At 37.2% G+C, this 16,172-nt stretch overlaps 1 protein-coding gene across 5 annotated transcripts in view; it reads right to left on the bottom strand.

Annotated features, from left to right (window-relative positions):
• Window positions 1-16,172, bottom strand: part of camkk1a (calcium/calmodulin-dependent protein kinase kinase 1, alpha a) — a 96,104-nt gene that overhangs the window by 62,716 nt on the left and 17,216 nt on the right. For 3 of the 5 annotated variants that reach the window (XM_067438778.1, XM_067438774.1, XM_067438775.1), the window contains exon 2: window positions 4,266-4,319. The exons of the other annotated variants lie outside the window; for them this stretch is intronic. The gene's annotated coding sequence lies outside the window, so the exon portion shown is untranslated. The remainder of the gene's footprint in view (window positions 1-4,265; window positions 4,320-16,172) is intronic. 5 annotated transcript variants of the gene reach the window in all.

Raw genomic sequence — 16,172 nt, forward strand, 5'->3', positions numbered from 1 at the left:
CTACAGGTCTGAAGTGCCCTGAAATGACTTCTGTCCACATATCTTCCCATGCAATCTGTGTTAGGTGTCAATCTAGTCGCTCACTCACCTAGATCTCGGTAATAAGAGATGAATCACTAGGCACATATGGAACCTGCACCCGCAATTATCGCAATGAATGTTTGTTGATTTGTGTTTTTTCCCCCTTATAATTGGAACTTAAAAGAGTTCTATGTAATTGTTCAGATGGGAGGGCCAATCTGAATTTAATTCATTTGTCTAATTTGGAAAACCTTTTAGTTCCTGTATGCTGAAGTGTGTTAATGAGATAATGAGAAGAGAGAACTCTGTATATTCACAGAATTACCGTCATTTCACAGAAAGTGTGAAAAAAAAGTGTACACTTTTTGAAAATCTAGTCAGATTTGGCATGCTGCCTCCTAAGACGAGGATAACGCCTATCCTTGGTGGAAAAAGCAATACCAGGATGTTTTGCAGCAAAGTAAATCCAAGATGGCAGCTACATCTGGGTATATAGTACATTAGCAGTATACATTAAAAATTCATTCAAGACTGAAGTCTAATGATAAAAACTCTTTAATCAAAAAACTATTTTAACCAGAATCTGTAGGCACTAATTTTATGCTACTATGCTATAATTCTAGAGAGGTGATCCTCTTTGTGTCTAAAGGTGATGATACACAGGGTAACTTTTTGAGCAATCTGGATACTTTGGATCAGTTGTGGGCCCCCTGTCTCACTTGGTTGCCCGTTGATGGCAACATTGCTCAAAAAGTTGCCCCATGTAAACAATCTGTACAAAATGTATAATAAATAGAGCTTCTTTAGCTCAAATCACACTAAATACTGTTGAGGCTAGTCCGTGACATTGCGATCTCCTCCCCATTCTGTCTCTGGTAGGCTAGCAAGCTTAGATGACTTTCTAAACTCTTCTAGACAGGCCTGTCAGCTCATGCTAGTGAGAATATAACTCACATCGTGTTTTTTTTTTGTGTGTGCAAGTGTGAGTTTGCATTCACAGATGCTTCAATTGTTCTCCCAGGTGCTGGATATCCATTTCAATCCATGACATCTGTATGCAGTGTGCAGACTTTAATGTGCGCGCACACACTTTTTTCCTGCACTGGCAGAGCTGCTTTCAAGCAGGCATCCTTGTAGAAGCAAAGTGCATTTACGCGGCTGTTAAAGCAAGTCCCTCCGGATGAGAAGGAATTCACAGAGCAAAGTGAAGGAGATGTAAAGAGGGAAAACAGGAGGAGGAGAGGTGAACGGCTGCAATGCTCCATGCCCACGTTCTGCCTCCTCTCACTTCAATTCAACACCAAAGCTTTGATGCAAACTGTGAGGGAACAGCGCCCAAACGGTTCTAGCGCAGTATCAGTCAGTGGGTGTTGATCTAGAGCCGGAACCATGTGCTATTAGACAAGATAAACAGCAAAGTATCGCTTGACTAAACACAGGGAGAAAGATGTGCTTTGAAATAGAGCATAATGAATGGTGTGTCACCATAAACTTTAAAATCGTTCTACAGTCTACAACAGTGGTTCTGAACTGGTGGGTGGTCTTATTGAGTCATAGAAAAATGCTAATGCAATGGATAAAATTTAGGACAACACAAATGTTACAAGGAAGGTAAAACGCGGTCACATCCATGTCACTTGGTAGAAGCTAAGTTAGGCAGATGCCAACATGGACGGTTTGCACAACATGCCCTTATCCTCAAAAACCACACTCTAAAAAATGCTGGGTTAAAAACAAGCCATGTTGTTGGGAAATTGGGTTGTTTGAATGGGTCCATTTTCTAGGTTCAATCAACCCAAATTCTGGGTTTGTCCTTTTTCAGCCTAACTTGGGTTGTTTTTAACCCAGCATGAGACCCTTTTAGAGTGCATGAACAAAGCTACACTGTCACTGTGTGTTTCCCAGTAAAAAAAAAAAAAATTCATTAATACATAAAATAGTATACTTTTAGTTGAGAAACACAATGACAAGATATTATAGTATAAGTTTGGGGTTTCCAAATTGTGTTATGTGTATTTAATTATTAGCTGCTAAGAGAATGGAACAAAACTAAGCATTAAAACCATACAAAGGCTGTAAATCACACTTTGGCTATTGTTTATAGATTTATAGACAGCAAAAAATATAAGGTGACACGATGACTAACAGACAGCTGATAAATGGCTATCCACCTGTCAATCAAAGTGACCACGCCCTTAATTATGCAGAACTTTAAGGCTTTATATAATGTAAATGAATGAGTTAACAAAAAAATATCAGCACCCTCACAGGCAAAATTAGCCATATAGACAAAAAACACAATTTGTGCCAGGCTATAAACATGTTTTTTTCTGCTGTATAGTTTGGGATTTTAACATGGGGCTCAATGGGATTCTGCTCCCTTCTGGAGCCTAAAGCCCCTTTCACACTGCACGTCGGACCCGCAATATTCCCGGAACATTGCCGGATCGCCTTCTGTGTGAAAGCAACCACGTCCCGGGATCGATTACCGAATTGAACCCGGGTCGGGGACCTAGTAACATTGCGGGATTCGACCCGGGACGAGCGCTGTGTGAACAAAAGCCGAAACTAATGCCGCAACGTGTACGTAGTTACCGTGCGACTCCTAGAGCTTGTTTTTTCAATAATACAACCCTGCAGTGCCAGAAGAGCTCGTCGGTGTTTTAAACGCAGAGAGTGTTCGTATACAAAAGAAACTAAAATTAAACAAGCAGAAATGTGTGCAAACTGGACACAAGTCGAGACCACGGAGCTCCTTACTATCCGCGCTGAAGCTGAGATCGCTCGCTGTTATACGTCACATCAGGATGTCATGTGTCAACTCGTTCCGGGACCGTTACGGGTTGTGTGTGAAAGCGTATATATTACGGTATTTCGCTGGCAGTGTGAATGGACCAAATCTAGCGGCCCGGGAACAAATGCCGGGTCGCATTATCCGTGTATTTGCCGGAATTGCAGTGTGAAAGGGGCTTAAGTTACTTCCGTAGGCTACTGGTTCCAACAGAAACGGGGGGAGGTTACCGCTTGGATTAAACCAGGGGTGGGGAACGTTGATCCAGAAGGGCCCAATTCTGAAAAAAAAACACTCACCTGCCTGTAACTTTAGTAATCCTGAATACCTTGTTTAGCTTCAGGTGTGTTTGATTAGGATTGGAGGTAAACTCTGCAAGAGAGTGGCCCTTCTGGATCAACGTTCCCCACCCCTGGATTAAACCCAAACTGTTTATAGCTACTGTATATACAAATGCATGGAAATAAATACTGCTACAAAACATGAAGCACTAGCGTGCAGTTTTAAGGCCCCGATATACTTCAAGCGAAATTGGAGAAAAATTGACGTGATCTTATTTTGAACAAACTCAAGCCAAAACAAACTCTGTTTGGACTTTGAAACAGCTTGCCAAACCAAGTGTTCCGGAAAAATCTGCTATGGCTGGTAAACACCTTTGTACTCCCATTGGTCAATTGTAATTTTGTAATAGGTGTGCACGGAGGCTCCGCCTTCTTTCACATAGAAATCTTTTCCGGGAAATTTCTCCTTTTCAGCTGCTTAATTTTAAGCAATCTATTGTATAAAGCGCTATGTAAATGTGACGTGATTTTACTAGAGTGCCAAATTGCAGAGACTGTAAAAAAAACATATATCATTGCTATGATCAGATGGTTTCTTATGCTTTATTTCAAAAAATGCTTGCCGTTTTCTCAATTTTGTTGTGTGTTTAGCGTGTAGCACATCTAACCGTCGCTCTCAGCAGCATGGGTGGCGTCAGATGATCCTTACCGCTGGTCACGTATTTCGAACTTCGTTTTACCCCTAAGCGAAGAACGAAAAAGAACTTTGCTGTGAGCATCGGGGACTTTACCATTGGAAGAGTCCATAAACAGCTATTACTTTCCCTTTAAGAGGCTGGTAAGCTCTGAGGGAGAGTGGGAGCACTGATGAGATGAATATTGACAGGCTTTAAACTGCTGGAGCGTATAGTGATTGAGGACACGACCAATGTACATGCAGATGAATACAAATGGGATTTCACACATGTAACAGCTAGACAGATTACAGTATGAGTGTTTAATATGCCGCTTACAGACAGTAGAAGCTGCCCTTTTAGACCGATCTACAAACAACTTGATGTAATCAGGGGTAAAGTGTGATATTATGAAAGGACCTGTCAGAAATACTTGTTAAACTAAGGCAGTGATAATAAAGTGGATTTTATCAAGTAAAACACACCACCAGGACTCACCCTCAGTTTCGCAGCATTCAACTTTTCTTCCACTAGTCTCTCTACAGCATAAACCTGTGAGTGATACAAAAACAAACAAAAAAACTCTGTTAACCTAGAATGAGTTTATGTCAACATAAGGAGTATGTGCACGAAAACCCGTTATTAAAAATAAATATTGTGTACCCATCCTGAAACATGAGCTTTACTTCCTCCTCAAAGTACATACCTGTTAGCACTACTGGGAAGACATACAAGTAATCGGAAAGGTGTATCTACAGGTGATTTAGCATTTATAATCCATATGTTGGAAAATGGATAATAACAGGGCAATTTACTAAGACGAATAAATCAGCTCTTAAAAAAACACACACCCCATCTAGATATACTGTATGCCTGATTATCTCCATCATTTGATGATTTACAGCTACCATGATCACTAGAAAAAGTACACAAATCTTTCAAATGTAATATTATTTCCATCCTGTTTCTGCTACATTACTAACACTTGGCAAATAGCACTGAGTTTTGTGAACAAGACAATATACAGTGGCAAATCACAGTAATTCGTTTTATCAAAATAGTGTTATGAGTTATGACTAAAAGCCATAAATGCCAAATAAATACAGCCTTGGTGAGCTTAAGAGAGTAAAATAAAAGAGTTGAAAATAAAATCTCTTTTGTGCAGAAATATTAAATGTACAATTGTCACAACTATGTTTAGTGATTATTTTAGGTGTTTACAGATAATAATAGCAGACAGAACATACAGTAATTGCCAAAAGGGATGTCCGACCTAGGAATTATTTTATTATTATTTTCAAACTTTTGATTAAATATTTTGTGCGCATGTTGTGAAGTGCCTGAAGTGTAAAATGAATGTTTGCGCTTCATATCAAATGGTATAATTTGTCATGACGCAATCAAATTGTGTGGCTGTGGACATCATTTTTGGCCAAGTGGTCATGCTAGCTTGCACTTGTTATTCACAGCCTATAATTCAATAAATCACTATGTGGCAGGTATTAGCTATAATTATGATATTTTGTGGGTTTTATTGAAAATGCCCAGATGGAAGGAGCTGTCCTAGTTTAAATGGCAAAAACTGATCAATGGGTTTTGAATATGGCTCATGCGCAAGCATGTGAATGGTCAAAATGTCCACAGATTTATTTTAAAGTGAGATCACTACCATGCAGAATGTAAAGTGCTGTGGTTGGTTAAGGAAGACTATTGAGAATTTTGACGGGTGGATTAAAATCACCTTAATGTAGGACCACCTTAAAAAAAACTTAAAGATCTGGGACTTGAAATTGTGAGGAACCTTCCATTTCATCTTGAACTGTAAGCCAACAGCTACAAAAGGCTGGATTGAGAGATTTTGTACCAGTAAAGAAACCATTTATTAGTTTTATCAACTGCAAAAAAAAAAAAAAAAAAAAACCTTGCATTTGCCAAAGAGCATGTTCTACAGTCCGACAAGACAAAATTTGCATTGATGGTGACGAATGGGGTGTTTTAATGCCAAATACATGCATGGTATTGAGGATGTGTGTCTGTTGCAGGTGTTGGAAGGACCTACAAAGTTGCTGGTACTTTGAAAATGGACCAATAATTGGGAACCCTGCTGAACACAATGTAGCCAAGTATGGAGGATATGTTTGGAGAGCAAATGTAATCAAAAACAATGGAGAACTAACAAAATATTAATAACTGATTACCTTGTTGCCCATATGCTTTATTTCCTGTGAGCTTTTGGCTTTTCTATATATATTTTTACATTATACCATACAATCCATATTCCATGAAATGCTGGAGATTGCCTTTTATGCCAAATAATTGTATCATTTTAATACCTTAAGCACATTTAGTGTATTTTTCTTCTCAATATATCATACTCAAATATCCCCTCCGGCCATCATTTTTGGCCAATGCTCATTCTAACCAAGTTTTCCTAATTACAATTATTACATGCAGAACTCGAGATAATTGGGAAATTCTAAACATAGTAAACAGAGGAGGGCAGCAGACAAGCTCAAGTGCCTTCACTCAATAATAGAAGAATAACAGCCCTCTTGACCAGCAGGAATCCAGTCTGCCATCTTCTCAAAAGTATGATGCGGACAAAAAGACCACAAAAAGGTCAAGCACTCCACATGCAAGAGAACCAGCCAAAACAACTTGTCTGCCTCCTCCAGAAAAGATGTTTGGGTCTGTTGACGGCAGAGAGCTCAGACAAGCCCCAAAGCCCATTATGAGTTATGTTGGCTAGGCCTGGATTTCAGAGCAAATGTGTGATGAGGCACATGTCACAGGGCTCTTGAGTCATTGTTTGCTGTCTTAAGCCACAAGTCTTAATTTCAAACATGAAGCAGCACCATTAAAACCTATTCAAGTCCACAAGGGAACAAAACAGAGCTGCCAGGCGACTCAAGTGGGATGGGGATTTCAGAGGAGGCTGTCAGAGAATGCCAGCATGAGAGGCTGAACGGCCAAAATGATGACTATTCTCCAAAAGAAACTTCAATTGTATGCTCTGCAATGATGAAAGAAAGAATTGAACATATCAGCTATACAACAGAGAGAGAGAGAGAGAAAGAGAGAGATGCCCAACTTCATTTCAGACAGGTACAACAAAGCTTAGAGACAGTCTGAAACCAGGAACTAATTTAAACACATCACTGTGCATGAAGACTGCAGGGTCCCCTCAGCAAATGACTCTCTGGTCTACATCTACTTAAAGGGCCCTCTGGAACATGAAATGTGAATTTAGTGGGCACTTATAGCGACAACAATAACTTCTGCTTACACAGTATGACAAGCTCATATCTTCAAACTACATGAACAAGAGATAATTAGGAAGAGTGTTTCAAAGATCAAATTGTTTTATTCTTATATTAAATAAAACAAAATAAATTAATGATAATTTTGCCACAACAATATATAATTTATTTGATTGGTATTACTGGGCAATTACTGTACATTTATACCCATTCTGGGCATTAAAAAAGGAGTAGAAAGAGAAATACTGCATTTATTTGCTCAAAAATAATACATAATGATATATTGAAATTGTAAGAATTTAAAATATTCTTAAATATTTTCCATTTAGATATCATTTTAAATGTATTTTTGTCCTTTGATGTCAAAGCTGAATTTTCAGCTCCAGTCATCAGTGTCACATGACTTTCCTTTTAGAAGTCATTCTAATATTGAATGTTAATTCTCAAATTTTTAATTTCAATAAACTAAAAATTAAGGCAACCAGGTTACTTACTTAACCCAACAATATTTTTTTACAGTGTGGCTGAAAAAGAAGAGCATGCAACATTTACTCCTGTAAAATATAAATGCAACACCATTAAAACTGAAGCTGGATTTTCTTTAGACTTATACAAGAGACATACACTTTGCGAAGTTCACAGTATCACAAATACAGCTAACAGCTTTAATGTCTGAAGCCCCTAGGCATGTTCTCTGACCTACAGACAGCACTACTGCTTGTTATGGTCAGACCTAACAGCTTTAACTAGCATTGATGTCTGTGCTTTTGTGTGCATGCTGAAATCCAATGTACAGCGTTCACAGCCTAATGTTAAACCCAAGCCACAAGAATCGTTTTGTTACTGTAACCAGTGTTGAGGAGTAACTAGATTACCTAATTTAATTACATAATACATGTAACTGCAATCAGTTACAGTTACTGTGAGAAAATGTGCAATTCAATTACAGTTACTTATGAAAATGTTAATGATTACAAAGGGCATTCATCTGAATATTTTCCATAAAAAACTAGGATATGTTGATGAATAATATAAATGTATTGCTTTGCCTGTTTTTGATGTGCATGATGCCTCCTGCCATTTAAAGGCCATTTAGTAAAGCGAAGCTATTTTGATGCTTTTAATTGGTTCTCTTTTGAATTTGCAGTGACCATGTCTGCCAATCAAATCAATCCATATTGCCGCTAAAAAAGCTTTAGGCTACAACCGGTCTGAGATTTGCCACCATGGCTACTAGTAATAAAAATGTGCTCCAGTCAAGGAAAATAGAAAAGTATTCCAAAAATAATCAAATGAAATAAGTTACATTACTTTAATAAAGTAATTGAAACAGATACACTACTTGTAATCTAACCAAAGTAACCTTCCCGACCATGACTGTAACATATATAAAGTAGCTACACGAATAAGAAAATATCATGGTTTTAATGGGCATCTTAATCCTTCAGTTCGAGGGAATGTGTTTAATGTATGTAACACTATAATTTGGTGAATTAGTATAACTGTTGATCTACATACAAGCCAGTACAGCGAATGAGAGACCTTCATTCATACCGTAATGGACAGCAGAGACTAATCCTCACTGCTGATGTGCTGTGATCAGACTGATTCATTAATCACTGGTAATCCCACACTAAGAACGGACACAATAAGAGGACAGAGAGGAACAGGCTGGAGTGACAACAGGAAGTTGTTGACAACAGGGAGAAAAAAAACAGAGGACGAGGGAATATAAACTACCGCTGTAAAATCATTTAATCATTAAAAGTTGTTCCTCAAATGATTTACACAATATTCATCACAATTAACCACATATTAACATTTGCTGAGATACCACAAACAAACCGGCTCGGGCGATATCACTAGTCATATTGTCCGATCGTCAGCCTGTGAGATTGTCAGCCTAATTTAATTATTAATTTACTTATTTATTTACTAATTTATTTAATGATTTACTTCATTTTGTTTTTGCGGGACCTATTATTGGCCCTTGAAGACTATAAAAAAATATAATCTATATAATAAATGTATATATATATATATATATATATATATATATATATATATATATATATATATATATATATATCAATTAATATTAAGAATAAATAAATATAAGAATATTATTATTATTAATATTTTAGTGTTGTTAGTGTAATTAAATAATTTTGTTAATGTGAAACAAAACAAAGCAATGCTGTTTCAAACATGACTTAAAACTGAACGATGTTTATATTTTATAACTACTGACAATTTGTGAATAGATTACCTTGTAATTCAATTTTTATGTGGAATGTAGTTTTGTAGACTGTTTTAAAAACATTTTAAAAATTTAGTTAAACCCAACAAGTGTGGTTAGCCATGTCGTTATAAATTGTAGGTCTTAATATTAATTTGAGAATAATATCAGCCTGATAATAATAATAATAATAATAATAATAATAATAATAATAATAAAATAAAATAATAATAATAATAATACATTAATGGAAAAAAATTATATTGTTGATATAATCCTGACATTGTAAAAAGGATCAGTCATCGGCAATATCTCTGATTATCATTGATACACAATACTATTATCCATCGGCACTACACTAGAAGACCAGATATAAAAAGTATATTTTTTAATTTCCATATCAAGTATAAGCCTATCAGTCTAAGCTATCTTTTTTGCTGTCGATTTTTCCAAAGAAGACTACTTCGCTATTTTTGTGTTTCATCTAATCTCAACCGCATCTATTTTTTTTAATGTTTCATGTCAAGTTGCTTGTCACTGCCATTGAAAGAAAATAATTATGTTTTAAAGGTCAATTTTTAAAAACTGACAAGAAAATGAAGAGATGTGATGGGAAAATCATAGGAAGCAGTCTCAGCATCTACTTTACAATCAACAACAGCTTTATATTGCAGCCATTAAGCTCTTAAGAAGGATCCATTTCAAACCACACACACACACACACACACACACACACTTGTGCTAATGTGAGTGCAGTTCACATGGGGGCAGCATGCAGGGGACATTCATTCTCCACCCTACACTCATTTTACAATCATGCAATCCTCCTCCTCTTTATCTGGAGCGCCTCACCTTGCCTCCTTACTGACTCATTTTAAATGCTTCATTTCAATTTATAAAATCAGACAACCATACAGGATTTCAAATGGTTCTAAATGCATTGGTTTACAAAAAAGTGCATGGATGTATAGATTAAAAAAACACCATCTCCGAAACTACCAATAGTCAACTCTTTCTTTTCATATCATCTTCAGCATGAAGAAACCAAATGAAAGCATGTCAATTCAGTTTTAGCAATGAAATTAAAACAAAAGTGCCAGTTAAAACCTTTACATTGTGACAGAAAAAATATGCTGTTCTTTTGAAATTTCTATTTATTAAAGAATCCTGAAATGTTTTTGAGCATCAAATCAGCAGAATGATTTCTAAAGGATCATGTGACACAGAAGACTGGAGTAACAATATTTAAAATTTAGGTTTGCCATATATAAAATATATTACATTTAAAAGAGTTATTTGAAATTGTAATTTTTTTTTAAAGATTTTCAAATATTTCACAAGACTTGTATTATTTAATAGACATGTGACACACTAACGTACTTTCTTAAACTATACAGTACAATCTTAACATTTCTCAAATGTTCTTCAAATGTTTGGACATGAGGTACATTAGTGTAATTAAAGCTGAAATTAACCATGATAAATCAAATGAAAGTCTCAGTTGAGGTCAGAGGTAAAATTGGATTACACGCTTGGGAATCAAGCTTGAGATCTGGTTTCATTTAGAACTAAAAGCCAAATAAGCAGCATTGACACAAAGACCACATCATTGTGTTCTATAGAATCGCATTATTTCATCTAGAAACTCACCAAAGCCCTCTGACACTTTCGACCAGTGCGTAGGGTATTTCTACACCTATGAAGAAACAGTTGGTGTACACATTGTCAAATCTATTCGTCTATCCTGCAGCAGCTACAGATATCTGGAGCATTCAAAGCACACATTTTCATTTACAGGTGCATTTAGCAGACAATTTTATCCAAAGGGACTTAAAAGAGAGTGTGTGCAGTGTCAGGTTTGAGTGTATCAGGCTATAATCTGGGTCACTTTAATTGAATAACACAGATTATCTCAGTGAAGCTACATCAGCCATAGTTGCTCACTCTATATCTCTTTTGTCATCAACGTTTAGTATTTCGTCATTCCACAGACTGTTAAAAGACGAGTCAGAGACATATTTAAGAGCAAAATAGCAGCAGGCACTTTCCCTGCCAAATCCTGAGCTAACCTCTATGCGCCCTACTAACCCCTAGCTACTGAATTTGGGATTAGCGGACGGAGAGAGGTAGAAGCGCCTCGTTTAATTTACTCACACGGGCCGAGGGCTTCCTGAGTGGTCGGCTGGTGGATGGAGACATGATCCGGTTTTACTGGGGGGAGAGAGAGGGGGCCTAGATGAAGAAGTACCTATTGTTCATAACATGGGACATCCAGGGTGTTCGCCTCCCTGCACTGCATAAGACATTGCTAAGACCTCAAGTGCGTCCCTTTATACAGGTCACAGCCTGTCCAGGAACAGGGCAACCAGTGTGGGTGGGGCAAAAGTGGAGGAGCTTCTGGTGTTTTCCCATTTCCCATATCCAAATAAAACCTTCGGACACGCATAATCAGACAACAAGATGTGCGTTTGACGTGCAGAGATAAAGCAAGCTGTGGGGATCGGATCCATCTGGGGATATCCCAACTGAAAAAAAGCTCTAGAAACAGTGGGGATACATTAGAGAGAAAACGCACAGCACTAAATTTAGCCGATGGTAATCATCATTCATAAATGATGAATGGTGGATATTCATGGTTGTCCTGAGAGTCTGGACCTCACCCAACTCACACAGTGTTCCTCTAAAAACAGCCCAACGAGGAGGACATGTCTTACAAACACAAACACGGCTCTTCCTACCCCATTAAAATTCCTTCAAGCAACGTCTTTACACAGCTACTGACACACAAGGCATTACCGTGTTGTCTGTGGTCTGGCATTTAAAGAAACAATGAAAAATTAAATGTAAGATGCAACAATAACATGGTCTTATGCACATTCGTCCTCCTGCTAGTTTGGCTTCCTGGCTGCTATATCGGATACAAAAGGACATTTTAATGAGGAGACTTACTCTCACAGATCCACAAAGGATTTAGATGTCTCAAAGCTTGACAGTGTAGGCGAAGACAGACCCGTGTTTGGACAGCTCACTCAAGAACGGCTGAATCAGTAACACTTTATAATACAAAGGCTCAACTTGCTAATACTTGTTAAATGCACTAAATAACAAAAACTAATAATGGACAACAAAAAGCATTTAATAATTAATTCTTATTTTGCTGTTGTTCATAACGAGTTGGTGCTGCAAAAAGTTGTGCTGCTTAATAATTTTGTGGAAAAAGTAATATAGGATTTCGGAATTCTTTGATTCATAGAAAAGTATTGTTGATAGTTTATGATTCTAGTAGTGCATTTACTCATCTTAACCTGAACCTTATTGTACAGAGTTACCACTATCACCTTAATGAATGATCAGTTAGATGGACTGGCCATTTAAATACATAAATGTAAACGGTCGACTTACTTTCTTCATGGAAAACAACTAATATGGATGCAAAAAACTAGACTACATTTAAAAGGAGATCTTGTTATTGGAAAGAAATTGCTGTGCTTCTCTGAGTACATGTTGTAAAATGTACCATTGCCTGTGTAATTGTGTCACCCTTCATCTAGGCAAATCCAATTAAGAGCAACGGAGGCTTGAAAAGAGAGAAGCTGGAAAACAACCTGACATGGACTGATTGTGTGTGCGTAAAGAGAGAGAGTTTACAAGCTCTGCGCACATGAATAATGGCTTTGACTCAGATAAAAATGAAATTTTTAATGGTTTACATAGTAGCAAACTAAGGAAATTGACATAATGTTGATTGCTGATAATAATAATAATAATAATAATAATAATAATAATAATAATAATAATAATAATAATAATAATAATAATATAATAATAATAATAACCACTTAAACTCCTGTTCAAGCAGGAGGTTCAGCATTTGTGAAGCCACAACACGCACAACCTTGAGGCGGATGGGTTACAACAGCAGAAGAACCCACCGGGTACCACTCATCTCCACTACAAATAGAAAAAAAGAGGCTACTATTTGCACAAGCTCACCAAAATTGGACAGTTGAAGACTGAAAAAATGTTGCCTGGTCTGATGAGTCTCGATTTCTGTTAAGACATTCAGATGGTAGAGTCAGAATTTTGCGTAAACAGAATGAGAGCATGGATCCATCATGCCTTGTTACCACTGTGCAGGCTGGTGGTGGTGGTGTAATGGTGTGGGGGATGTTTCCTTGGCACATTTTAGGCCCCTTAGAGCCAATTGGGCATCGTTTAAATGCCACGGCCTACCTGAGCATTGTTTCTGACCATGTCCATCTGTTTATTACCACCATTTACCCATCCTCTGATGGCTACCTCCAGCAGGATAATGCACCATGTCACAAAGCTTGAATCATTTCAAACTGGTTTTTTGAACATGACAATGAGTTCACTGTACTAAAATGGCCCCCATAGTCACCAGATCTCAACCCAATAGAGCATCTTTGGGATGTGGTGGAACGGGAGCTTCGTGCCCTGGATGTGTATCCCACAAATCTCCATCAACTGCAAGATGCTATCCTATCAAAACTATATATATATACATATAACATGCCCATATGCCCATAACATTTAGTAACATTAGCCCATATAGCGAGCATGTCACATTTTTCCTGCACATCCATTCTTATTTCATATTATTTTAATTTTAGATTTCCTATCATTTACATCCATTGCTAGACATTTCTGCTTAGCCTTATTGCAGTGGGGTTATTTTTATTGTCTAGTGTTTGTATCTGCTGATATGGCAAGCATCATGTTTGTCTTTTGGCAGAATGACCTTTCGCCACACATACGCTGGGCCAAATGGTTCTAAAAACCACTTCCACTATCCACTTGAGCTTGGTGCGGCACGGCAGGATTACAAACCGTTCTCGGCCTTGGTTGGAATTCTAGGCTGAGAACGGTTTGAGCTGGTAAAATATGTGTAGTGTCGTCACCACTCAGGATCGGTCACTTTTCTATTGCTGGATACCAGTTTCTCTGTAGAGAAACTCTGCTGTTTCTCTGCAGTTGCCTAAGTGTGCTATTTGAGAGACGTAAACACAAATGAATTATAAAATGTAAAGACATATCTGATCATCCTCCGTAACGCGGTCGCTATTTGCATGTCATATAATCAGTAAAATGTTGCGTTAACAAGGCAAAGACTGCCGCAGTTGTATCACATTCCAAAGAGCGGCTGTTATCAGCCCCACATGAAACCATATGGAACATGAAACCATATCTTTACCGGCTAGACCAGATCAGAACGGAATGAAATGGCTAAGCAAAGAAAACGGTTTGGCCCGACTGTGGAAAAGAGACTATAGCGTTACACAGGAAGCCGTCATCTCACCATTAATACTGCTGTCCAGTAAGGTCTAGAGAAGAGATGGAGGACATTAGAGGAAATGCATGTTCAACTATCTATGTTCAACTATGCTTTGTCACATGTGTGTTTAGGCTTAATTATTGACAAAGCGGGGCTGTTTTATGTCAAGATACGATAGTCTTACAGCCAAAGCTAGTCAATAAAACAGCTCAGCCCTGTTGATTTATTACTCCTGTGAGATACAGTAATATACAGGGTCATTAAAAGAGCCACGTTTGGATCTCTTAAAAAACTGTCACTAAGTAAAATGTAAATAGGATGTTAGTGTTGCATAATCTTTTTTTTTTCCAGTATGGTTATCTGCATAGCACATAAATACCTTCATAATCCTCTAAGTACTCATAAATCTTTAATATGGAATGTAAAGCGGCTGTCCATCCAAAGAGCCGCAACTGTGAGTAAATTCATATTTTCTTAAATTGATCCACACCATAAGTTGCAGTCTTGTCTGAGTGAATCATCCAACAATTCAACCTATTTACACACTTGAACATTTTGAGACTTAAAATTGTTGTTTCACAGTTGTAAAGTAAATTGATTGTCAAAATAAAGATAAACAGCATAAAAGCCAACAGACAGTGCCAAAATCCCACCCGATGCACAGGCTTGACTGTTCTCGTCAACTCGAAAAAGAAAAATATAAAGCTCTTTTATGTTTCGTTTGCGGTTTCTTTTGTTGGTTTCTTTCTTCGTTGCATTGAAATCCACTTTTATACACTATTTACAATATTTTCTGCTGGATATATGTTGTGCTTTTGCATAGTAGTGTTTATATACAGTATATGTCATCTTTAGTTAAAATTAAATCAGAATTCCCAGAACTTCTTTTGAGAGTTTTTATTATTTTATTATTATCCTGTTAAACTCCAGGACCATGTGCTTCGTGAGTTCACATCCGGGGCATACGCAGAAGACAATAATTTAGTGGATAAAGTAATTACTTCGATTTTTTATTTTTTATTTTTTTTAAGTAAACTTCCCTTTCTCAAATCAAATGGATCTTTCTCAGATCGAATGAACTGTGTTGCACTCATTCAATTTCATGAACTAAATTCAATTGCAAACACAAAACGTAACAGAAATATAATTAAGCTTCAGCAAAAACATTTGCCTCACGATAAGAAAATGATCCCTGCAAAGTGAGTGCTGCTTCATGATAAAAGTGTATTCAGTCTTGTGTTCTCTCTCAGGATCCAGCTGTCTGCCAAAGCAGGCCAATCCATGCAGATGGAAAGGCAATCTGTTTTAATGGTTCATATCTAATCACCATATTAGAATAGTTTTAGTCAAGGCCTGATTTACATATCGCCAACATTTGTCATGTTTTTCAAATGAGGTCTAGAAACGGAACGAGCAGGTTTAATTAGACAATGTCAATATTTGCCATTCACTATCTTAGACATTTAAACTGACAAGCTCATAAAGGAACAAATCAACTCATTAATTGTAAAGTTATCTGGATCTCAAAAATATATTCACACAAATACTAACACATCCCTTTATGACTCTTTAAATCCACATGAATAATTTACAGCATGATTTAGGGATTG

Source organism: Pseudorasbora parva, chromosome 3, assembly GCF_024679245.1.
Source record: "Pseudorasbora parva isolate DD20220531a chromosome 3, ASM2467924v1, whole genome shotgun sequence".
NCBI lineage: Eukaryota > Metazoa > Chordata > Actinopteri > Cypriniformes > Gobionidae > Pseudorasbora > Pseudorasbora parva.